We start from the raw sequence: 15,572 nt of genomic DNA, 5'->3' as shown, positions 1-15,572 counted from the left end.
GAGGAGATGTCAGGTGTCAGCCCGGATCTAGCTGTCCACAAGCTAGCTGTTGATCCTAAGATAAAGCCAGTTAGGCAAAAGAAGAGGGATCATGGCGAGGAAAGGTCACAGGCGGCAGTCGTCGAGGTCAAAAAGCACCTCGACGCTGGGTTCATTCGGCAATGCTACTACCCGGATTGGGTAGCTAATGTGGTCCTTGTCAAAAAGCCGAATGGTACCTGGTGGATGTGTGTAGACTACACCGACCTGAACAGGGCATGCCCGAAGGATAGCTATCCACTTCCTAAGATAGACAGTCTTGTTTACTCTACAGCCGGCCATGCCCTGATGAGCTTCATGAATGCCTACTCAGGCTTCCATCAAATTCCCCTATGGAAGAAGGATCAGGAAAAGACGGCCTTCGTCACTGATCAGGGGTTATACTGCTACACGGTGATGCCGTTTGGGTTGAAGAATGCGCCTACTACCTTCAAACGAATGATCAACACGGTTTTCACCCATCAAATCGGAAGGAATGTAGAGGTGTATATAGACGATATGATAGTCAAATCCAAGCTCCAGGCAGATCACCTAGCTGACCTCCGAGAAACCTTCACCACACTCAGGCGGCACAAGGTCATGCTTAACCCCAAGAAGTGTGTCTTTGGTGTTGAGTCTGGGAAGTTTCTCGGATTCTTGATTGATCAAAGAGGCATAGAGGCTAATCCGGAGAAGGTCCGGGCGATGATTGACATGCAATCACCCCGAATCGTCAAGGAGGCCTAAAAGTTAACCGGTTGCCTGGTGGAATTAGGAAGATTCCTCAGCCGGTCAGGCGACAAGTGCCTTTACTTTTTTCAAGCAATCAGGAAGAGGTCCAGATTTGAATGGGGAGGAGAGGTCCAGATTTGAATGGGGAGGAGAGGCTGAGGCGGCATTCCAAAGGTTAAAGCAACACCTGCACTCGTTGCCCAGACTAGTGAGCCCCCTGCCCAAGGAGGTTCTCTACATGTACCTAGCCGTCTCAGATCACTCCCTTAGTGCCGTGCTCCTTGCCGAGAGAGACGGCAAACAACTCCCAGTATATTTCATCAGCCATATTCTCAGAAATGCTGAACTCCGGTACCCAATGATAGAAAAATTTGGGTTGACTCTCTACAAAGCAGTCTAGCGGCTGAAGCCATACTTCTTGGCCCATCCGGTAACTGTCTATACTGATCAACCACTCAAACGACCAATGACCACCATGGAGTCATCCGGCCAAATGATCAAATGGGTTGTTGAAATTAAGAGCCTGGAAATAACTTTTGAGCCTAGACGGGTAGTGAAGGGTCAGGCATTTGCTGACTTCATTGTGGAAATAACTAGGCCGGCTCAGGGAAGATGTTGGGCAGGTTTGGAAGTTATTTGTAGACGGAAGCTCTACGGTAAACGGCTGTGGTTCAGGCGTAATTTGCAAATCTCAAGAAGGAGATACATACGAATATGCACTACAGTTTAAATTTCAAGCTTCAAACAATGAAGCTGAATATGAAGCCCTGTTAGCCGGTATGCGCATGTGCAAGGCGGCAGGGGCAAGGAAAGTTGATGCCTGCTCAGACTCTCAATTGATCGTCAGCCAATTCAATGGTGACTACGAGGCCACCCATCCGGCAATGATCAAATACCTACAGGCAGTCAAAGAGGAGACGGGGGCATTTGATGAGTTCCGTTTGTGTCAAGCGCCCCGGTCCGAGAACAACTAGGCGGATGCTCTGTCCAAACTGGCCTCAACACGCCTAGGTCAGTCTTTTGGGAGGTCATGGAAAAAAGAAGTATCGAGCATGATCCCATTGGAATCTTAGACCGAAGCTCCACCTGGTGAAAGGAATGGTGTCCTTCCAACAAGTGTATTCTTCCGATAGAGGGTTCGGAATTATTACAGAGCTAATTCTTCAGTAAGGTAAAGTGATCGGAATGCCTAGGTGGAGGCCGCTTCCGATCAGTAATATCGAGGTACAATTGATATTACAGCTTAATCTTAACTGAACCCTTCGGGTCGAACCCAATCGAATCTCCGATCCGAGATGACGAATTAATCCGAAAGGATTTAATGAGTCGACAGAGTCTTACGAATTCAGACGTCGGAAATCGAGCCTAGGGCGTCGAGACCGAACGTCGCAAAATCACAATCGACAAGTATGAGCGTAGCCATAGCTAGGCTAGGCTAGCTCATCGCAAGCCTAGGTGCACCATGTGTGTGCTAGGCGCACCATGGTGTGCTAGGCACCATCGCAGCCTAGGCGCGCCCTAGCAGCCCATCGCAAGCTAGAAACATGCTATCATGGGTGCCTGGGTGCGCATGGTAGCCATCGCAAGCCACACAGGCACCAGGCAGCCCATCGCAGCTAGCAGCGTGCTAGCGTGGATGCCTGGGTGCATATGGCACCTATCGCCAGCAATGGGCGCACCAGGCGCACCATCGCAGGCCCTGGTGCTGCGTGCGTGCGTGCCTGGCATGGCCGTACCATCGCAGGCACTAGGCGCACCATGGCAAGCACTGGGTGCTGTGTGCTTGCGTGCCTGGCGTGGCAACACCATCGCAAGCACCAAGTGCTAGCATGGTTTGCTGCCTGGCAATGGCGCACCATGTGCGTGGATGCTTGTGTGCTAGCCTTCGCATGGCAGCACCAAGCACCGCACCACATGCGAGAGCCTAGGCACCAGCATGATGCTAGGCCTCGCACAAGTAGCCTCGCACTACAGCCGCATTGATGTGTGTGGGCTGGGAGGCGTGTGTGTGTGCGCATGGTGCGAGGGAAAGTGTGGCCAGCATGCGTGGCTCGCTAGCAGCACGCATGCTGGCTGTGCTAGTAATGAGGCGCGAAGGGTGTGCGTGTGTGCGTGGGGCTGCTGGGGCCAGTGCCAGCACTAGGTGCTAGCAGCGCCCAGCGCCAGCACGTAGCACCAGCACAGCCCAGCAGCAGCGTGCACTGGCTGGCTGGCTGGGTGCTGGGCAGCAAGGCACACTAGCTGGCAGCCCCAGCTGGCGTACTAGCTGGCAGCCAGCTAGCACACCTTGACCCGGTTTTGGGCATGGTGTGTGGGGACTAATTCATGGCCTTGGGGATCAAGGCAATGGCCCCCCCAAGCCTTGGTCCTCACTTAGCTTCCTCTATATTTGTGTCATGTGTCGATTTGTGATTAAGTTGATTAATTATTTGGTTTTGGAATTAAGTAATTGTCATTTTACCAACTCTCCCACGTTAATGGGAGATTGGAAATCAAGGGATCATTTCCCTATAAATACCAAGCTTGGTATTGGGATTTGATACAACCTTGAGTGGAATTAAAAAGGCAACTCTTGAAAAGAGTAAACCTTTGATTCGTAAAACTTATAGTTATTTTGTCCGGGTCTTGACTAACCTTCAAGACTTAGGATGCTCGGGTCGGATCAAGGGTACGATCCGTCGGAGATCTCGTCTTTTCGGGATTTTGAAGTAAAAGCTCCTTAGGAGCGAAGCACGCGTCAAAGGTATAATTTTTGTCCTTAATCTTGTTTGATTAAGTTTATTATGCTTGCTTAATTGCTTTAATTAAGGGGCGGGTCTTGGTGGGTTTCCTTCCGCGTAGTGTCGGGTCACTACGAAACCCTACAGCGGTATCGGAGCCACGCTCCTTTTAATTTTTGCAATTATTGTTTAATTAAGGTGTTTCAAAGAATTTAATTTTCTGGTTCATGTTCATCTAATTAGATTAGATGCTCGTTTTAATTAATTTTAAAACTCGGTTTTATTTTCGATTTGGCTGTCGAACCCAGATTTTAGCTCAAAAATAGTGATTTTTGGGTGGAATCGACATTCTGGAACTGTTTCAGTCTTTTTAGGGTTTTCCAGAAGCCAAATTCGAACCAGAAACCAATTTTTCTGGGGTTTTTCGTTTTTCAACGAAAATTTTAATTCTTTTTAAGCCTTGATTAATGCAAGTATTACAAGGTTAGATTAAAGCACATTTGCATCACTAATCTACTGGTTTTAAAATATCCTTGAGCATAATAATGGAGTGTTTATTAGTGCTTAAGTTGATATACCAAGTTGTCACATAAACTTGTTTTTCACAAATTTTGCAAATAAATTGCAATAAGGCGTGAAAACTTGTTGTGATTTTGTATTTTAAGTTCCCAAGCTATGTTAAAGTTCTAATCTTTAAAGGTTTAAATGATTGGAACCCTAACCTTAAATTCCATGTTGAACAAAGTTTGGATTTTTTCATGTTTTGGTTGATTAAAATCCATTAAGTTCAATTACTTGTGAGTAAAATTTGATTAATCTTCATATTGGAAGATGTAATCTTGATATTTTACACAAGTATGCAAGTTGGAAAATTTTTATCATTGGATGATTAATTTATTTTTCCAACTCCCTTTTGTCAAATCCATTATTAATTTGCATATTGGCAAAATTAATTTTGGACATAGCTCATTTTTTAAGCATAAAGTTTGACCTAATTTTGTTCAAAATTGAAATTTTTGGATAAATTTAGGCTTGTGCACCAATAAAATAAACTTGTTTAAGTTAGACTTAATATTTGTTTTATTTTATTTTCCCTCAAAAATTAATTCTAAAAATTGATTTAGAATTGATTATTGTCGCACACAAATCGGAATTAAATTCCGAGTAAAATGCACGCAAAACGATGCAAAACCGCAAGCGTTACCAAGGCTAGCCGGGCTGCCTAGTAGCATGTAGGCTGCCTGTGGTGCGCATATGGATGTGCATCGCTTGGTACGTAGCTGTGTGGCGAGGAGGGGCTGCTGTGTGGTGCGTGTGCTGGCGCATAGGGGCCTTAGGCTGCTGGTACGCTTGTGCGGCTGCTGCGCAGCGAGGCAGTAAGCCCCAGCCAGCCAGCCCCCTGATGCTTGTGCCAGCAAGCTTCTAGCATGCGTAGCATGCTGCTGGTGCTAGCTAGCTAGGCAGGCTGTGTTAGACGCACTTGCTAGCTGCCAGCACCACGCACCATGGCACAGGGGCCATGGGCTACCTAGCAGCCATGGTGCGCCATGCATCATAGGATGATGCCATTTTTTGCTTAGTACTTGAGCTATGATTTTGCGATTTTTTGTGTTAATAATTTTAATTAATCATTTTAACGAGGTTAAAAACCTTGATTTTCGATTTTGCAAAATTTTAACAAATTACGGGTTATGTCGACTTAATTAATCTGATTAATTAAGTACGGATGCGGAATTTAGTGGGAGTTTAATTAAATGCGTTAGCATTTTGCGTTTAGAAATAATGGATTAAACCACTTTGACTAGTTTTAATTAGGCGCGTTAATTGGATTAACGACCTAAGTTAGTTACTAGTTTTGCGTGTTTAATTATGTATTTCGTAAAATTGCATGGGTCGTTCACAAATAGTGAACGGGTGAATGAAAATTGCTTTCAAAACAGGTTCTTTGAAAATGGCAACTAGTGGGGCCCGACTAGGATAGAAAATATGGACTGCGTTCCGTTACGTATTTTTGTAATTCTCAATACGGTCTGCGAATCGTTAAGTATTTTTGTACTATTTAGATTAATCTTAGTCGTTCTAGCTAGCTTCTTTTATTTCATTTTGGCCAAGATGTCTCAAGACGGCGTTTCGACGAAGATGAGCCAAGATGAAGACCCATGGAAATTAAAGATTGCAAGGGGTCATGCTAGTTGCAAAATACATCTATTTTATGCCGTATATATTGTTGTTATATATGATTGCTAGGTGCATATCTAGGATTTCTATTATGTTGCGATGATTAGTTAAGTTCACTTAAATCAACCAACATAGAAACCCTAGGTCCCTTAATAATATTGAGCTAAAATTTGTCGTTCCAAGAACAACACTTACCGAACTAATGCGCGTACGTGATGGATTACGCCAAAGCGAGGCATCACTACTTCCCTAGGAACGTAAGATATACTAGGTATACAAGTTGTCTTGGTTAAGCTCAACGATATCAATAAGGAGTCCTTAGATGTCGTGGCAAAAGAGATAAAATGTCAAGTATGCATTAGATGCGACATTTTATCAAACCGAGAGTAGCTTGGAGCTATTAGCAATTGGATTGCTTACCTTTAGATACTTAATGGTTAAGACAAGCCAAAGCATGCTTAACCATTTCTTGATCTTTGGGATCTCGGAATCATTTTATTCTCGCCCATAAGGGACATTCTTAAAATGCGTGGATAAAATGTTCAATAAGTGTGAATAAGTGCATGAACGCTTTAAATTTCAACTTATTGATGTATGAATGGTTTTTCACTTCAAATTCTTTCAATTGTAGAACAATATCTGCAAGTAACTCGAACAACAACCATATGTGCCCGGAACTCCCCGAAAAGTTGGCCTTTCCCTTAAATTTGGTCAACTTTAAGGAATGGGAGGAGGAACTCAGGAGAACTCTCCGGAATTGTTCCTTGGAGTATACTCTTGATACTCCCATTCCAAGATTCTTTGCAAAAGGGATCATGACCGATGAGGCTCATGAAGAATGGTCTTCCAATTGCAAAAGGGTCTCACGACTCATGGCAAATTCCATCCCGGAAGACTGGAAGGAAACTCTTTCCTCCTACCTTCCGGACATGTTCCTCAAAGCACTTGAGGATGTTGTCAATGTAAGAGTCACCAAGAGTGACAATGGCAACTTTGATGGACTCGTGTTTGACTTGACTAGGTCACTTTCAAACATGAGGATTAAGCCACCAAACGTTGGATGTCTTGCCGAGGAAAGGCGACGGCTTTGGACCAAGGTCTACAATGCTAAATTGAGACCCGGCATGCCCCTCCGACCTCATGTGCTTGGTATGACTAGGCTCTTCAAGCACATGCAGCTTCTCGGAATTCCATTGGAAGATGAGATGGCGAGGCATATCTTGCTTGCTTCACTCCACTCGGGCTATGATGCACTTAGAGTGCATATCGCTGCGGGAAAGGACACACACTCCCTCAAGGAGGTGGTGCAACTACTTAGCCAAGCCACTGCCTATGGAATGACCTAAAGGCCCTTGAGAGCTAAGAAGAAGGAGTTCAAGAAGGTCAAGGCAAAGATGAGATGCTTCTATTGTGGCATGCAAGGCCATTACAAGAGGGAATGCATGCTCATCAAGGAAGAGGGGATCACTCCGACCACCTCAGGTATCTTCCTTAACACTTGTGGATTAAGCTTCTCATAGGTATTAGATACCAAGTATGACTCACTTAATGTTGCCTTTTTAGGGACCAAGTGAAAATCTTATCAAGTGTTGGTGCAAGAGCAAGAAGACGACGAAGATGGTTTTTCGGTTGTGCTTGCATGCACTATTTTGTCTATGACATGTAATTAAACTATTTCTAGTTTTCTTCATGCTTTGAACATATTATGATCCATGGTGTTGGACACCTAGGAATTTCAAATGTAAGACTTTTGACAATAGTTGTTTCAAGTTTGTCTTACAAATTTATGTTCAATTAAATTGCATGTTTTACATATGATTAGACAAAAGTTGATACCACTAAGCTAAAACCATCGAGTCGAATCAAACCTACTTGTGGCATTGTCGTCTTGGCCATATTAACATCAAACGCATCAAGAAACGTCTTCAAGAAAGTGTTCTTGACTCATTCGACTTAGAGTCATTTGAAAATTGCGAAGGATGCTTATTAGGCAAGATGATCAAACAACCATTCTCCAAGTTGGGAGAAAGGGCAAGTGACTTATTAGGTCTAATACACACGGATGTATGTGGACCTATGAGCACACCCGCAAGGCAAGGTTACCGATATTTCATCACCTTCACCGACGATTATAGTAGATATGGCTATATCTACTTAATGTCGAATAAATCTGAATCCTTTGAAAAGTTCAAAGAATTTCAGAAAGAAGTTGAAAATCAACTTGGCAAGAAAATTAAAGCACTTCGATCAGATCGAGGTGGCGAATATTTGAGCCATGAATTCGACGATCACTTGAAAGAATGTGGCATTCTTTCAGAGTTGACACCTCCTGGAACTCCTCAATGGAACGGAGTGTCCGAACAGAGGAATCGGACCTTGTTGGACATGGTTCGGTCAATGATGGGTCTTAGTGAACTCCCTATCTCGTTCTGGGGACATGCTCTACAAACAGCAGCACTAACACTGAATAGAGCTCCGTCAAAAGATGTTGAAAAGACTCCATATGAATTATGGACTAAGAAACCTCCTAGGTTGTCTTTTCTCAAGATTTTGGGATGCGAAGCATATGTCAAGCGATTAATTTCGGACAAACTTCACCCCAAATCGGATAAGTGTTTCTTTGTGGGATATCCAAAAGAATCCAAAGGGCATTACTTCTACAATCAATCCGAGAACAAAGTGTTTGTTGCTCGTGATGGTGTCTTTTTGGAGAAGGATCACCTTTCCAAAATGACAAGTAAGAGGAAAATCGAACTCGACGAAGTTCGAGAGGACGAGCAACAATGTCAACCTGACAAAAATGACAATCTAGATACTTTGGAAGCATCTAAGAAGATTGGTCAGAGTCAAACAGACAATGTAAATGCTCAACCGATTAACCTACATAGGTCGCAACGGCAAAGATCTCAACCAGACAGATACCTCGGTATCGTCTTAACTGATGATCAGGACATCCTAGTTATGGATGGTGATTAGCCGGCGACATACAAACAAGCTATGACGAGCCCCGACTCTGCAAAATTGCAAGAGGCCATGAAATCCGAGATGGACTCCATGTCTGAAAATCAAGTCTGGGACTTGGTGAATTTGCCCGAGGCTTATACACCCATTGGTTGCAAATGGATCTTCAAAGTGAAGGCAGGCAAGGATGGAAATGTATCGATATACAAAGCTAGACTTGTGGCAAAAGGTTATAGACAAGTCCACGGGATTGACTATGATGAAATTTTTTCACCAGTTGCAATGCTAAAATCCGTCAAGATCATCCTAGCGATTACTACATATTACGATTACAAAATATGGCAAATGGATATCAAAACTGCCTTCCTTAATGGGATTTTATATGAAACTGTGTATATGACACAACAAGAAGGTTTTGTCAATCCAGGCAACGCTGGAAAGGTTTGCAAGCTGAAGAAGTCCATTTATGGACTAAAGCAAGCCAGCAGAAGTTGGAATCTGCGATTTGATGAAGCCATTAGCAAGTTTGGTTTTATCAAGAATCTAGATGAGTCTTGTGTATACAAGAAGGTCAGTGGGAGTGATATTGCATTCCTAGTCCTGTATGTCGATGACATACTGCTCATTGGAAACAGCAAAAAATTGTTGGAGTCCGTAAAGGGCTGGTTGGAAAAGTGCTTTTCAATGAAGGACTTAGGAGAGGCACAGTACATATTGGGCATCAAGATCTACAGGAATAGATCTAAGAGGATGATTGGATTAAGCCAGAGTACTTACATTGATAAGGTACTGGCTCGATTCAACACGGAAAATGCCAAAAGAGGGCATTTACCCATGTCCTATGGCATAACTCTCATCAAGAAACAGTGTCCACAGACACCTGTTGAGAGAGAAAGAATGAATCAGATCCCATATGCTTCGCTAATCGAATCGATCATGTATGCCATGATATGTACAAGGCCAGATGTATCGTATGCCTTGAGTGCAACGAGTCGATACCAATCGAACCCAGGGGAGGCGCATTGGACTGCAGCCAAAAACATCCTTAAGTACCTGAAAAGAAACAAGGATAAATTCCTGGTGTATGGAGGCCACAAAGAACTGGTTGTTGAAGGTTACACCGACGCTAGCTTCCAGACTGACAGAGACGACTTCAAGTCACAGTCGGGGTATATATTCTATCTGAATGGAAGAGCGTTCAGCTGGAAGAGTGCCAAGCAGAGCACCACTACAGACTCTACAACTGAAGCCGAGTACTTGGCCGCTTCGGAAGCTGTCAGGGAAGCTGTTTGGATTCGCAAGTTCATCAGTGAACTTGGTGTTGTACCCTCAATCAAGGGGCCGATAGATCTCTATTGTGATAATAATGGAGCTATCGCTCAGGCCAGGGAGCCGAGAGAACATCAGAAGGTCAAACACGTGCAAAGGCGATTTCACATGATAAGGGAATGGAAATCCGAAGGTGAAATTAGAATTTGTAAGATCGGCACGGATGATAATGTAGCCGATCCTTTGACTAAACCTTTGCCTCAAGTGAAACACAACAAACACGTTGAGGCAATGGGAATCAAGCACATAGGAGACTGGCTTTGACATTCCCTTTACATGTGTTTTAATTAAACGGGTTGATTTAATGTAAGACACTGTACTAAAACCATTCCTTAATGGAGTAATTAATTTTTGTGCAAAATTATCATTCACTCCATTACTATTTAATTGTGGTTTAGAACTAAATAATGAGTCCATTCGATTTACGGAAATATTCAAAACAGGGAATCAAGACCACGTCTTGAATAAAGAAACACCTGTTAAGTGAACATTGAATATTAAATCGAAAAGTATCCCTAATCGAGGTCATCTAGTAGATGGACGATTGATGACCGCCAAAGATTAGTGTGTAGTATGATTTACAGCACCGTTTCTTGTGCTGCGAGGACGTGACGGTCATAAATCATTTGCACAGGTATAGTTTAGAACTGTACTGGATAAGACCTATGAGAGTACTTTAAGAAAATTTAAATTTTGTCAAAAGTACATTTCTCATTATGACTATCAGAACTTATTTCCTCCGACCATGAGTACTGTGAAGTTTTCTTGTTTGAGTACTAGACTCTTTGATGTTTCCAAACGTCTGCCGTAACTGGCGATCATAACGGGAACACTCGGGAGTCTATGTCCTCTTAGTAAGAAGAACAAACAATACAAGACTGGGATTGTCTCCCTACAAACAATAGGGAAAATGTTTTGTTGTTTAAAAGGCCGCTCGAAGAGTGAGACTGTGAAAATGCATGGCCATGCTCAGATGGATTTTAGAAATTATCTGCTTATTGACAATCGAACTCGGAGATCGAGAAACACTTCTGAACGTAATAAGGATGACAAAGAATCTTACCTTATAGTTCACGAAGAAACATTAAGTGACAAAGGAAATGAGTTATACACAATATGCACACTTGTCCGGAAGGACAAGTGGGAGATTGAAAGGAATGGTGTCCTTCCAACAAGTGTATTATTTCGATAGAGGGTTCAAAATTATTACAGAGATAATTCTTAAGTAAGGTAAAGTGATCGGAATGCCTAGGTGGAGGCCGCTTCCGATCAGTAATATCGAGGTACAATTGATATTACAGCTTAATCTTAACTAAACCCTTCGGGTCGAACCCAATCGAATCTCCGATCCGAGATGAAGAATTAATCCGAAAGTATTTAATGAGTCGACGGAGTCTTACAAATTTAGACGTCGGAAATCGAGCCTAGGGCGTCGAGACCGAACGTCGCAAAATCACAATCGACAAGTATGAGCGTAGCCATAGCTAGGCTAGGCTAGCTCATCGCAAGCCTAGGTGCACCATGTGTGTGCTAAGCGCACCATGGTGTGATAGGCACCATCGCAACCTAGGCGCGCCCTAGCAGCCCATCGCAAGATAGCAACATGCTAGCATGGGTGCCTGGGTGCGCATGGTAGCCATCGCAAGCCACACATGCACCAGGCAGCCCATCGCAGCTAGCAGCGTGCTAGCGTGGATGCCTGGGTGTATATTGCACCTATCGCCATCAATGGGCGAACCAGGCGCACCATCGCAGGCCTTGGTGCTGCGTGCGTGCGTGCCTGGCATGGCCGCACCATCGCAGGCACCAGGCGCACCATGGCAAGCACTAGGTGCTGCGTGCATGCGTGCCTGGCGTGGCAGCACCATCGCAAGCACCAAGTGCTAGCAAGGTTGGCTGCCTGGCAATGGCGCACCATGTGCGTGGATGCTTGTATGCTAGCCTTCGCATGGCAGCACCAAGCATCGCACCACATGCGAGAGCCTGGGCGCCAGCATGATGCTAGGCCTCGCACAAGCAGCCTCGCACTACAGCCGCATTGATGCGTGTGAGCTGGGTGGCGTGTGTGTGTGCGCATGGTGCGAGGGAAAGTGCGGCCAGCATGCGTGGCTCGCTAGCAGCACGCATGCTAGTTGTGCTAGCAATGAGGCGCGAAGGGTGTGCGTGTGTGCGTGGGGCTGCTGGGGCCAGTGCTAGCACTAGGTGCTAGCAGCGCCCAGCGCTAGCACGTAGCACCAGCACAGCCCAGCAACAGCGTGCACTGGCTTAATGGCTGGGTGCTGGGCAGCAAGGCACACTAGCTGGCAGCCCCAGCTGGCGTACTAGCTGGCAGCCAGCTAGCACACCTTGACCCGGTTTTGGGCATGGTGTGTGGGGACCAATTCATGGCCTTGGGGATCAAGGCAATGGTCCCCCCATGCCTTGGTCCTCACTTAGCTTCCTTTATATTTGTGCCATGTGTCAATTTGTGATTGAGTTGATTAATTATTTAGTTTTGGAATTAAATAATTGTCATTTTACCAACTCTCCCACATTGATGGGAGATTGGAAATGAAGGGATTATTTCCCTATAAATAGCAAGCTTGGTATTAGGATTTGATACAACCTTGAGTGGAATTAAAAAGGCAACTCTTGAAAAGAGTAAACCCTTGATTCGTAAAACTCATAGTTACTTTGTTCGGGTCTTGACTAACCTTCAAGACTAAGGATGCTCGGGTCGGGTCGAGGGTAGGATCCGTCGGAGATCTCGTCTTTTCGGGATTTTGAAGTAAGAGCTCCTTGGGAGCGAAGCACGCGTCAAAGGTATAATTTTTGTCCTTAATCTTGTTTGATTAAGTTTATTATGCTTGCTTAATTGCTTTAATTAAGGAGCAGGTCTTGGTGGGTTTCCTTCCGCGTAGTGTCGGGTCACTACGAAACCCTACACCTGGATGGACCCCATCCGGGACTATTTGGTAGACGTACCCTGCCGGATGCCTCCTCAGAAGCGGCAGCGCTTAAAAAACGAGCTCTAAGCTTTGAAATGTTCAAGGGGGAACTCTTTAGAAGGGGGTACCTCCAACCGTTACTGAAATGCGTAACCCCAGAGCGGGGAAGAGAAGTGTTAGAGGACCTACATGCGGGCTTTTGCGCTTCACATACAGGCGGCAGGACTCTAGCTAAGAGAGCTAGACGACAAGGTTATTTTTGGCCGACCCTTGAGGCGGATGCCATGGACTTCATCAAAAAGTGTGACAAATGTCAGAAGTTTGCCCGCCTGATACACCGTCCGGCAACCGACCTAACGGCAATCTACAGCCCGGTTCCCTTTGCGAAGTGGGGAATGGACATCTTAGGTCCTTACACGCCTCCCTCAGGCGGAAGAAGATACATTCTGGTGGATGTAGATTACTTCACTAAGTGGGTTGAGGCCGAGGCGGTCAAAGGCATCAAGACAAAGGACGTCATCTCCTTCATATGGAGAAACATCATCACCCGGTTTGGGGTGCCTATGTCTATGGTTTTTGACAACGGTCCTCAGTTTGAAACGCCTGCCCTCAAGGATTGGTTAGGAGATCAGGGGATCTCACATTGTTTTGCATCTGTTGGCCGGCCCCAAGCAAACGGTCAAGTTGAGGCCTTCAACAAACTCATCTCAGACGGCATAAAAAAGAAGATCGAGAGAGCCGGTGGTCTGTGGGCGGATGAGCTACCTCACGTCCTTTGGGCCATCAGAACGACTGAGAAGGGGGTAACCGGTGAAACCCCGTTTCTAATGACATACGACACTGAAGCGGTTCTGCTTATAGAGCTCTGTGAGCCAACACTCCGAGTCATGCTTTATGACGAGGAGGCTAACTGGGAAGCCATGCGCCTAGCATTGGATTCACTCCCAGAGCGCAGGGGCATGCCGCCTTACGTCATGAAATATACCGTCTGAGGATGACGAGGGCTTACAACAAAAGAGTACGCAAGCGCCCTCTCAAAGTTGGGGACTTCGTACTATGAAAGATGGAGGCCACTGGCAGGGCGAATAAGCAAGGAAAGCTGACCCCCAATTGGGAAGGCCCCTATCGGATATATGACGAAGTCAGAGACGATACCTACCGCCTGGAAACTCTAGACGGTAGGAAGCTACCTAGGACCTGGAACGTGGATAACTTGAAAAAGTACTACTTCTAGGAGGATGTAGTCATTTATTGTAAATGGAGTAAATTAATGAGAAATACTTTACTTCAATTTCTGTGTACCAAAGTCCCGATGTGACCAACACATCCGGGTATTTTTAAAGATCGGGCATCCTTTTGCCTCAAACATAAACCAAAAAATGCTAAGTACCTAACTTAGCCGTTTAAAGGCACATAGCCAACATAATTAAACCGTCTGTTCTACCCATGAACAGGCATCCGACAACGCCCATCCGGATGAATTTGTCGAAGAGAACATCTCCCTTCCGGGTGGTACATTGTTCTAAGCGTCAAAACGTTGGACGGTTTAACCGGCTAGGTTAAGCCCATGACCATCCGAATGACCTATTGTAAACAAGATAAGAGCCGGTCATTGCCCCCAAGGCAATACAGGCGGCAGAAATAAATCTTGTTGGGCAGGCGGCTATTGCAAAAAAGCAACTTAGCTGGCTTATGCGCCCATTAACCAACTTCTAACAGATCTAAGTGGCTCATCCGGCAAAGGCTGGCTCAGACCTCTTGCGCAATTGGTCACATAGACCCCTAATTCGCTCTCTAAGTGTGACTCAAGTGGCAATCATCACATTAACACGTCAGACCAAAACCCGCTTGACCTAGATCGGTTGAATGTTGATCTGGGAATGTATGGGCAGCTGATTGCTTAGTGATTTGCACTAAACAATCACCCACCCAGGGGCATGCATAGTCAACCCATTCGGCATTGTCAATTCAAAAAAAAAAAGAAGAAGCATACAAACAGCGAAAAGCAAAAAATAGAACAAGGTTTGCAAAAATAACCGACTCAGTCGGCATAAAATTATATTGACATTGGAATTTGTTCAAGTGTTAGCCGGACCCTCGTCCGGTGAAAAAAGATACATAAGATACACGACACGCAGGGCGGAAATTAAAAAGACAAGAGCTTAAGGCAGAGGCGGCGCCTAGTCCTGATCCTGGCTCTGCAAGGCGGCTCCTGGGACAGGAGGGGCAATCTCCTCTTGATTCTCTCCCCCTTCCGAGCCATTCTCCGCCTGCATGTCCATGATTTGCTTTTGAACCCACTCCTCATAAGGCTCCGGAGCCGGCTGGTTCGTTTCTTGCGCATCAATGGCAAGATCTGCATATTTGTAGGCAAGTTCCCAGACGGTGTATTCCGCGTCCGGATGGACCAAGGACCAAGCCTTCTGCATTCAAGCGATGCAGTCTTGCTTATTCTCTTCGATGAGCCGACTCTGTTCAGCCTCCAGCGTAGCCTTGAAATTGTCGCTGGCCTTGGCTGACGCCTCCTTCAGACGGACATTGTCAGCAAGGAGATTTGTGTTCTCCTTTCTGGCCACATCTAGGAGTTTGGAAGAGTCGGTCACCCGCTTCAGCTCCACCTCGGCATTATCCTTCTTTGCCTTAAGGTTGTGGATCTTGGTGTCGGCTTTATCGAGCGCCTTTTGGAGCCGCTTGATGTTGTCCGCCT

This window comes from Chenopodium quinoa, unplaced genomic scaffold (assembly GCF_001683475.1).
Source record: "Chenopodium quinoa cultivar QQ74 unplaced genomic scaffold, ASM168347v1, whole genome shotgun sequence".
In the NCBI taxonomy this organism is placed as follows: Eukaryota; Viridiplantae; Streptophyta; class Magnoliopsida; order Caryophyllales; family Amaranthaceae; genus Chenopodium; species Chenopodium quinoa.
Note: the sequence above shows the minus strand (reverse complement) of the source record.